A 10,728-nucleotide genomic window follows, 5' to 3' on the forward strand; every position below is an offset into this window, starting at 1 on the left:
TTAGAGCACCGACCAAGGGCTCTCCCACACTGGGGAGATGTGTGTGGTGCAATCCAGGATGAACGAGTTCTGATGTCATTTGAACTGGGGACACGTGGCTGATGGTTCTTCCACATTGTCTGTAAATACAAGGTTTCTCTTCCCAGGACATAACACACATGGAATGAGGTGAGGTACGTGAGAAATCTCCCTCCTGTGCCACAGCATTGGGCAGGTTTCTGTGCAGGGTGAACCCTCTGCTAATGGCCAAAACAGGAGGGACTGTGGAAAGACTGCTCACTCATGTTCCTCCCTTCCTGACTCAACATACGAATTCCAGCCCCTTTCCTCAGGAATTGTCTCTGCATCAACCTCTGCATGCCACTTGTAGTCAGGTGCCATGTTACTTTCTGGAATTCAGATAGATCTTTCTACATGGTAGCCTCACATCCATGTCAACTGCTGATTAAATTTTATATGTTTGAGTATCAAACTATATCAGTGAGTCATGTTCAAGACAGTGACTTTTACAGACACTCAGGCGATGGTTTGACTTGAGGTGCATTTCAGTCCAGAAATAAAACTATTCCGATTTCTGTGCTATACTGGGGTCATGATGGGAGGCTGACTCTATGATGGGGTTGGGGGTGCTCAGGCAAAAGCGAGATTTTGCAAGAACGTTTCAGTAAGACAGAGGACACACAGGATACAGGAGACTTTGCTCTTGTCAAAGGCAGTTTTCCTTCTAGGAAGGCATTAATAGAAAGATAGTTGGGAGCTTCCTGGAGGAATATTACTTTCCTCCTCTCACAAGTCCTTCTCAAGGGACTGCAAGTTTGAATAGAAATTTCATTTTATTGACATTTCCTTCAGCCTCAGCCTTCCTCAGTGTGCTGGAAGGGAGGGGGATGTTAGGGCTTTAGGACACGGAGTTATGGGTCTCTGGATGGTAGCTAGCCTCTTGTTAAGAAAGTCTCTTCTTTGAGAATCACGAGGACTTTTATAAATTGAGGTGACTCTGGTATTGCAGGGTTTTGATCTCTATTTGTGGAGAATCTATTTTTTCCTTTCCTTATTTTAGGGCAGTGAGAGCACCTGAGGAATGTCACTCATATCACATGTTGGGGGTGGGGGCTTTGTTGTGTGCCAGCTCCTGCTTGGTGCTCAGATGGCTTTCTCCTCCCTCCTCGTGTGCCCCTGAACAGTTTAGACTCTTCTGTCGTTAAGGTTGTTGAAGGAGGATGGTCTCATCTTCTGTAACTTATTCCTGCTGAATAGGGGCATATAGCTTTCCCTACCTGTGGGTCATTCCTGGTCAGTTGGGGGTCCTCTCTGTCAGAGTTGTGAAATGAAGAGGCCACTGAGTGCAGGGGAGAAGTTTTAACTGGATCCTGTTGAGTGGAAAGGACCATCTGTCCTCTGGAAGTTACTGCAGTGAAGGGTCCCTGGAACCACCTGCAGAGACGGCCGGGATGGATGGGGAACAACACAACAGGGTTAGAAGAAGAAAGAGAAAGAGGAGGAGTCAAGATGGCAGAGAAGTAGCAGGCTGAGACTACCTCAGCTAGCAGGAGATCAGCTAGAGAGCTTATCTAAAGATTGCAAACTCCTGCAAATCCATCGGCAGATCGAAGAGAAGAAGAACAGCAATTCTAGAAACAGAAAAACAACCACTTTCTGAAAGGTAGGACTGGCGGAGAAGTGAATCCAAAGCGACGGGAAGATAGACCCCGGGGGGGAGGGTCCGGCTCCCGGCAAGCGGCGGAGCAACGGAGCACAGAATCAGGACTTTTAAAAGTCTGTTCCGCTGAGGGACATCGCTCCGGAGGCTAAACCGGGGCGAAGTCCACACGGGGTCGGCGTGACCTCAGGTCCCGCGGGGTCACAGAAGGATCGGGGGTGTCTGAGTGTCGCAGAGCTTGCGGAGATTGGAACGGGAAAGACGGCTGCAGAGACAGAGCCGACAGTAAGCTCGCAGCTCGGAGTTGCCTTGAACCGGTCGCAAGCTTGGTGAGCTCAGAGCGCGGCCGGAGGTTAGGCAGATGCGAGTTACTAGGAGCTGTTCGCTGAGGGCGCACAGGGGAGCGGGGCCCTGGGCTCTCGGCTCCTCCGGGCCGGAGACCAGGAGGCCGCCATTTGTATTCCCGTCCTCCGGAACTCTACGGATAGCGCTCAGGGAACAAAAGCTCCTGAAAGCAAAGCCGAGCAGATCACTCAGCCCGGCCCCTGGTAAGGGCGGTGTCATTCCACCTGGGGCAAAGACACTTGAGAATCACTACACCAGGCCCCTCCCCCAGAAGATCAACAAGAAATCCAGGCAAGACCAAGTTCACCTAACAAGGAGTGCAGTTTCAATACCAAGGAGAGAGCAACAGAATTCCAGAGGAGGAGAAAACAACCACGGAACTCATGGCTTTCTGCCTGTGATTTTTTAGTCTTGCAGTTAATTTATTTTTTTTTTGTTTTTCATTTTTTTTTTCTCTTCTTCTAAAATTTTTTATAATTTTACCCTTTTCTTTTTTAACGTTTTTTTACTAGATTATCTAATATATATATATTTTGCTTTTTTATACTTTTCTTTATTCATTTTCTTTTTATTTTAGTTCTTTTTTTCTTTCTTTCTTTTTGAACCTCTTTTGATCCCCAAATCAGAAGAGATCCTAATCTCTTCAATCTTTTTTTTCTTAATTCTTTTTTAAATTCTTGATTGAATTTTTAATTCAATCTCTTTTTTTTAATTCTTTTTTTCTTTTTTTTTCTTTCTTTCTTTTTGAACCTCTTTTTATCCCCAAATCAGAAGAGATCCCAATCAGAAGAGATTGGGAGATCCCAATCAAAGGAGATCCCAATCAGAGGAGATCCCTCACCCAATCGTGAGGGGGGAGAAATCCCCCCGCATGATTTGGGATCTCTTCTGATTTGGTTAAAGCATATTTTCCTGGGATTGTTGCCACCCTTTTAGTATTTTACTTGCTCCTTCATATACTCTTAGCTGGACAAAATGACAAGGCGGAAAAATTCACAACAAAAAAAAGAACAAGAGGCAGTACCGAAGGCTAGGGACCTAATCAATACAGACATTGGTAATATGTCATATCTAGAGTTCAAAATGACAATTCTCAAGGTTATAGCCGGGCTTGAAAAAGGCATGGAAGATATTAGAGAAACCCTCTCCAGAGATATAAAAGCCCTTTCTGGAGACATAAAAGAACTAAAATCTAACCAAGGTGAAATCAAAAAAGCTATTAATGAAGTTCAATCAAAAATGGAGGCTCTCACTGCTAGGATAAATGAGGCAGAAGAAAGAATTAGCGATATAGAAGACCAAATGACAGAGAATAAAGAAGCTGAGCAAAAGAGGGACAAACAGCTACTGGACCATGAGGGGAGAATTCGAGAGATAAGTGACACCATAAGACGAAACAACATTAGAATAATTGGGATTCCAGAAGAAGAAGAAAGAGAGAGGGGAGCAGAAGGTATACTGGAGAGAATTATTGGGGAGAATTTCCCCAATATGGCAAAGGGAACGAGCATCAAAATTCAGGAGGTTCAGAGAACGCCCCTCAAAATCAGTAAGAATAGGCCCACACCCCGTCACCTAATAGTAAAATTTACAAGCCTCAGTGACAAGGAGAAAATCCTGAAAGCAGCCCGGGAAAAGAAGTCTGTAACATACAATGGTAAAAGTATTAGATTGGCAGATGACTTATCCACAGAGACCTGGCAGGCCAGAAAGAGCTGGCATGACATTTTCAGAGCACTAAACGAGAAAAACATGCAGCCAAGAATACTATATCCAGGTAGGCTATCATTGAAAATAGAAGGAGAGATTAAAAGCTTCCAGGACAAACAAAAACTGAAAGAATTTGCAAACACCAAATTTCAAATTCTTTGATAGAATTAATAAAATTGATAAACCCTTGGCCAGACTTATCAAAAAGAAAAGAGAAAGGACCCAAATAAATAAAATCATGAATGAAAGAGGAGAGATCACAACTAACACCAAAGAAATACAAACTATTATAAGAACATACTATGAGCAACTCTACGCCAACAAATTTGACAATCTGGAAGAAATGGATGCATTCCTAGAAACATCTAAACTACCAAATTTGAACCAGGAAGAAATAGAAAGCCTGAACAGACCCATAACCAGTAAGGAGATTGAAACAGTCATTAAAAATCTCCAAACAAACAAAAGCCCAGCGTCAGACGGCTTCCCAGGGGAATTCTACCAAACATTTAAAGAAGAACTAATTCCTATTCTCCTGAAACTGTTCCAAAAAATAGAAATGGAAGGAAAACACCCAAACTCATTTTATGAGGCCAGCATCACCTTGATCCCAAAACCAGACAAGGATCCCATCAAAAAAGAGAGCTATAGAACAATATCCTTGATGAACACAGATGCGAAAATTCTCACCAAAATACTAGCCAATAGGATTCAACAGTACATTAAAAGGATTATTCACCACGACCAAGTGGGATTTATCCCAGGGCTGCAAGGTTGGTTCAACATCCGCAAATCAGTCAATGTGATACAACACATCAATAAAAGAAAGAACAAGAACCATATGATACTCTCAATAGATGCTGAAAAAGCATTTGACAAAGTACAGCATCCCTTCCTGATCAAAACCCTTCAAAGTGTAGGGATAGAGGGCACATACCTCAATATCATCAAAGCCATCTATGGAAAACCCACTGCAAATATCATTCTCAATGGAGAAAAACTGAAAGCTTTTCCACTAAGGTCAGGAACATGGCAGGGATGTCCATTATCACCACTGCTATTCAACATAGTACTAGAAGTGCTAGCCTCAGCAATCAGACAACAAAAGGAAATTAAAGGCATCCAAATCGGCAAAGAAGAAGTCAAATTATCACTCTTCGCAGATGATATGATACTCTATGTGGAAAACCCAAAAGACTCCACTCCAAAACTGCTAGAACTTATACAGGAATTCAGTAAAGTGTCAGGATACAAGATCAATGCACAGAAATCAGTTGCATTTCTCTACACCAACAACAAGACAGAAGGAAGAGAAATTAAGGAGTCAATCCCATTTACAATTGCACCCCAAACCGTAAGATACCTAGGAATAAACCTAACCAAAGAGGCTAAGAATCTATACTCAGAAAACTATAAAGTACTCATGAAAGAAATTGAGGAAGACACAAAGAAATGGAAAAATGTTCCATGCTCCTGGATTGGAAGAATAAATATTGTGAAAATGTCTATGCTACCTAAAGCAATCTACACATTTAATGCAATTCCTATCAAAGTACCATCCATCTTTTTCAAAGCAATGGAACGAATAAGTTTAAAATTTATATGGAACCAGAAAAGACCTCGAATAGCCAAAGGGATATTGAAAAACAAAGCCAAAGTTGGTGGCATCACAATTCCGGACTTCAAGCTCTATTACAAAGCTGTCATCATCAAGACAGCATGGTACTGGCACAAAAACAGACACATAGACCAATGGAACAGAATAGAGAGCCCAGAAATAGACCCTGAACTCTATGGTCAACTAATCTTCGACAATGCAGGAAAGAATGTCCAATGGAAAAAAGACAGCCTCTTCAATAAATGGTGTTGGGAAAATTGGACAGCCACGTGCAGGAAAATGAAATTGGACCATTTCATTACACCACACACAAAAATAGACTCAAAATGGATGAAGGACCTCAATGTGAGAAAGGAATCCATCAAAATCCTTGAGGAGAACACAGGCAGCAACCTCTTCGACCTCAGCCTCAGCAACATCTTCCTAGGAACATCGCCAAAGGCAAGGGAAGCAAAGGCAAAAATGAACTTTTGGGATTTCATCAATATCAAAAGCTTTTGCACAGCAAAGGAAACAGTTAACAAAATCAAAAGACAACTGACAGAATGGGAGAAGATATTTGCAAACGACATATCAGATAAAGGACTAGTGTCCAAAATCTATAAAGAACTTAACAAACTCAACACCCAAAGAACAAATAATCCAATCAAGAAATGGGCAGAGGACATGAACAGACGTTTCTGCAAAGAAGACATCCAGATGGCCAACAGACACATGAAAAAGTGCTCCATATCACTCGGCATCAGGGAAATACAAATCAAAACCACAATGAGATATCACCTCACACCAGTCAGAATGGCTAAAATCAACAAGTCAGGAAATGACAGATGCTGGCGAGGATGCGGAGAAAGGGGAACCCTCCTACACTGTTGGTGGGAATGCAAGCTGGTGCAACCACTCTGGAAAACAGCATGGAGGTTCCTCAAAATGTTGAAAATAGAACTGCCCTATGACCCAGCAATTGCACTACTGGGAATTTACCCTAAAGATACAAACGTAGTGATCCAAAGGGGCACGTGCACCCGAATGTTTATAGCAGCAATGTCCACAATAGCCAAACTATGGAAAGAACCTAGATGTCCATCAATGGATGAATGGATCAAGAAGATGTGGTATATATACACAATGGAATACTATGCAGCCATCAAAGGAAACGAAATCTTGCCATTTGCGACAACATGGATGGAACTGGAGCGTATCATGCTTAGCGAAATAAGTCAAGCCGAGAAAGACAACTATCATATGATCTCCCTGATATGAGGAAGTGGTGATGCAACATGGGGGCTTAAGTGGGTAGGAGAAGAATCCATGAAACAAGATGGGATAGGGAGGGAGACAAACCATAAGTGACTCTTAATCTCACGAAACAAACTGTGGGTTGCTGGGGGGAGGGGGGTTGGGAGAAGGGGGGTAGGGTTATGGACATTGGGGAGGGTATGTGCTTTTGGGTAAATTGGAAGGGGAGATGAACCATGAGTGACTATGGACTCTGAAAAACAATCTGAGGGGTTTGAAGTGGCGGGGGGGTGGGAGGTTGGGGTACCAGGTGGTGGGTATTATAGAGGACACATCTTGCATGGAGCACTGGGTGTGGTGAAAAAATAATTAATACTGTTTTTCTGAAAATAAATAAATTGGAAAAAGAAAAAAAAAGAAGAAGAAAGAGAAGGAAAATTGCCATGAAGAGTCCTTTAATAGTGGGTGAGAACGCTCCTCCAGGCCAAGAGTTGAGCCAATCCTTAAAGAGAGGGATTCTTGAAAGTACAAATTTGGGCAGTGGTATCTGTTAGGAACCCAGAAATCTCTTTGTGGTAGTGGGAATGTACCCACATCATTCTGTCTTTAGATTGACACAAGCTCCACCTTGTGCAGCAGTTACAACATCTAAAGTCTTTGTGTTTTGTAGAACTGCTTCATGCATTGGTATCATTCGCTTGTTTCATTGAGAAATCCTATTGGAGCTGACATGTAGGGCCTTGACTGTGTACTTTGTAACGACTTCCCCATGCCACACAACATCCTCCAGCCCCAACAAGGGGCAAAGATGGATACTAGGTAACCATGTCAATGAAACAGAGCACACGTGTACCGTTGCTTGAAATGGGGAAGGTTGGCTGGGTTGGTGATGGTTTTCATAATGAGCCCATGCATCTGGGCCCACCCCAAGTGCCCAGTGGCCTCTGGAGCTTGGGGAATCCGTGGGCGCAGGTTAGAGGTTCAAGGGCATTTGTCCCAGCTAGGGGCCCTTATCTAATCTTGAGTCTCCTTGAGCTGCAGTCAGGCTTTCAAGGGCTCCTCCGGTTTGGAGGGCCATTCTTTGGATGTGCAATCATTTCATGCCCATGTTGGGTTGGCGGGATATGGCTTGGGAAGAAGAGCCTTTTCTGTCAATTGCTTCATGGGCATAGCAGACAAAGAAGGTCTGTTGGAGTCAGGATAAATACTTGTAAGACTTTTGCTAATTATAACCAACAGGTGGGTAGTAGGATCTCTGATTTGGGGTCAGACATGTTTGCTGACAGGCTTTGGCCTCAGCAGTCTGAGTTCGATTGTTGACAGCATACCTGGTTTTTCTTAGCCCCTTTCCATGAAACTGTTGCCATTGCTAAAGCACCCGTCCTCTGCATTTTTGTGGAGTATCTTAAGTCTGATCGATGTAAGAACCTTTCCAGAGTTAGGAGCCATAGGTGTAGAGTTGTCAGGTCCAGGCCTAAGTGTGGCTGGGTTTAAAGTTGGGCTGGTTTCCGTTTTTAGTTCAGGCATATCTCAAAATGGAAGCTGGTACTTGATAAATCAGCCTCCTGTCATCGTTTGGTGGCCTTTATTTTCTGTGATGCTCTGGAGCTGATGCCAAGTCCTTAGAGTCAGTGACAATCCCCGTATGAATCAGGAGGTTCGTTTTCCCAGGCGGGCATTTGGATGCTTAGCTAAAGCCTTTGTTTGCCATTGTACTGGATCAGTAGTACTGGGAGGGAAGAAACCATCCCAGGAAGCCCTTTTTATTTTGAGGTCTCGCCTGAATATCCTCATTAGTAGTAGTCTCCAGTGAGTGGGAGAAAACTTCACTGGCAGATAAGGGCCTTCCCAAGTGCACCTTCCACTCCAGTTTCAGGGACATCTGGGTCCTTCATTGTCTCCATATGTCCCCAGAGAACCCTGTGTAGTGGTGTATGTTCTCTGGTTCTTGAATGAGTTCCTCATCCAAGCCCCATCCAATTGGTCAAGGTGCTAGTTGAGTTCTACAGTCGTGGGGGAATCAATCGCATGGTCCAGGTGTTGAATTATCCCTGAGCCCATGGGGTCCTGGTATCCCCACAGAATAAGAAACAAGGGGATTGCCTGACCATGAGTTAATGTAGAAATGTTTCTGAAATTGACCTCAAGTTGTCTCCCTCAGGTAAGCAACACTTATGTAAAGGCCAACAGAGTTAGATTTGAAAGTCCACAAGGTGGGTTTTTGAAGTCTATGTTTCCTCTATAAACGAATGCTCCTTTCCAGAGACAGGCAGCTCAGGGCTCATGTCCTTGGAAAGCAAGTCCTACTTTAACCCAAGTGCTCCAATCATTGACTTAAGCTTAGCAAGCCTAGTGATCAATCACGGTGATTGCTTAGAATCTGCATCACTGAGACTTTTTTAAGGAATCTCTGATCATTGTCGCTCCCGGCCAGCGGCTAAGGAAAGGGATTGCCATCAGACATGCATGCAATACCTGTGAATTTGTGCACATTCCTCTTCCTGAGGTGCCCGATATATCCAAGGTTCCTACACCTTCCAGAGAGTGACATTCTTTAAGCTCCTGGTGAGGCAATGGGGAAATCTGTAAGCAAGGTGTCAGGCCAACATTCCCAAGGGTTTGATGGCTGTAGTTTTTCCGAAAGTCAGCCTGAGATCCTTAAAGCCCTTTTGTCCGATCTGAGTCTCTGTCTAGCTCTCTCCATAGGACATCCCTGTCCAAGCCTTGTTCGAATCACCCATGTTTCCAATGATGCCCCGTTAGAAGGAGAAGAGATTCTTCTTGAACATGGGGAGATAGATTAGGGTTGCTGTGGGAGAAGAAATGGTTCCTGAGACCCTTGGACTTGGAGGCCTCAGGTAGAGCAATATGTGCAATGCTTCAACATGCTTCCTAAGGAATGTTCGCCATTGCTGCTATGAACATTGGGGTACAGATGGCCGTTCTTTTCACTACATCTGTAACTTTGGGGTTAATACCGTGTAGTGCAATTGTAGGGTCATAGGGAATCTCTATTTTTAATTTCTTAAGTAATATCCACACTGTTCTCCAAATTGGCTGCACCAGCTTGAATTCCCACCAAAGGAATGTTGAATCCAATTTATGTACACTCTAGGTGTCTAGCATTGCCTACCTTGAAGCTCATGTTTTCCCCGAGGTGCAGCGTGGTGATGGGGGTCTCAGTTCCTCTGCTGTGGTGTCTGGCTGCTCCAGAGGTGGAGCTCAGTTTAGGGACAGCCTCTCCTCCCTATACCTGTTGCTGCTGCAGAACACACAGACTGAGCAGGGCCCGTTTTGTGGGGCCACTGCCAGTGTTGAGCCCAGCATTGTTCATGGTCCTGTGTGTGGAAGTGACAGGGTGGTTCTGAGGTGGCACCCTGGAGGAATACAGCTGGGGTGGCTGCTACCTCCCAAGTCAATTCCATGGTGGTCAAGGGGCCCTGGAAAAACACGCTTCTCCATGCATCTGTCATACTCTGTATGGTTGATGGGGACTGGAGGGGTCAGTGGGAGGAGGAGTATTCCCTGCAGTGTATAGGGGAAATGACCGGAAGACTGCTGTCCCACCCAGTCCCAGGGAGGCCCAGTCTCACCAGACAATGGACTGTTGTAGGCCTAGATAATTTCTTCCTTCACCAAGTGTCAGACATCAGCAGGGCTTGGGCAGCCAACTATGGGTGTGGTGGCCAACTCAGAGGGTCTTCTTGTCTCATCTTCGGGGATCCATTGCCATCTTCTGGAGGGCTGCAAAGAAGTGTTCTCTTTGTTTGGTCTGTGGAGGTCAGGTGCAAAAGAGCCATTCCTGCAGGTGTGTTTCCTTGTGTTTTCATGCTGAGTCTTCCTCCAGGCCCAAATTGAATTCACAAGAGGGGACCCAGGTCCCTCCTGGCTCCCTTTGTCTGAGCACCTCTGGAGACTCTGGTGCCTTGGGGTCGTGGACATACTGTCCTGTAGTGCAGCTGTGGAGACAGATGGTGGAGTGGTATGAGATAGTGAGTGGCTAATGCCTGGGACAAGTCTTACAGAGGCCCTTGGGCCTTTGTGGGACGTGTCTTCTGAGGTGTTGAGGTGGAGGTTTCCCTGCAGGATCCATGTGTGACATGAAGAAAGGGAAGTTTCCCATGGGCGCCCTGGGGCTTAATGAAGGCTACACTTCCAG

The sequence above is a fragment of the Neovison vison genome, chromosome 2 (assembly GCF_020171115.1).
Source record: "Neovison vison isolate M4711 chromosome 2, ASM_NN_V1, whole genome shotgun sequence".
Classification (NCBI taxonomy): Eukaryota; Metazoa; Chordata; class Mammalia; order Carnivora; family Mustelidae; genus Neogale; species Neogale vison.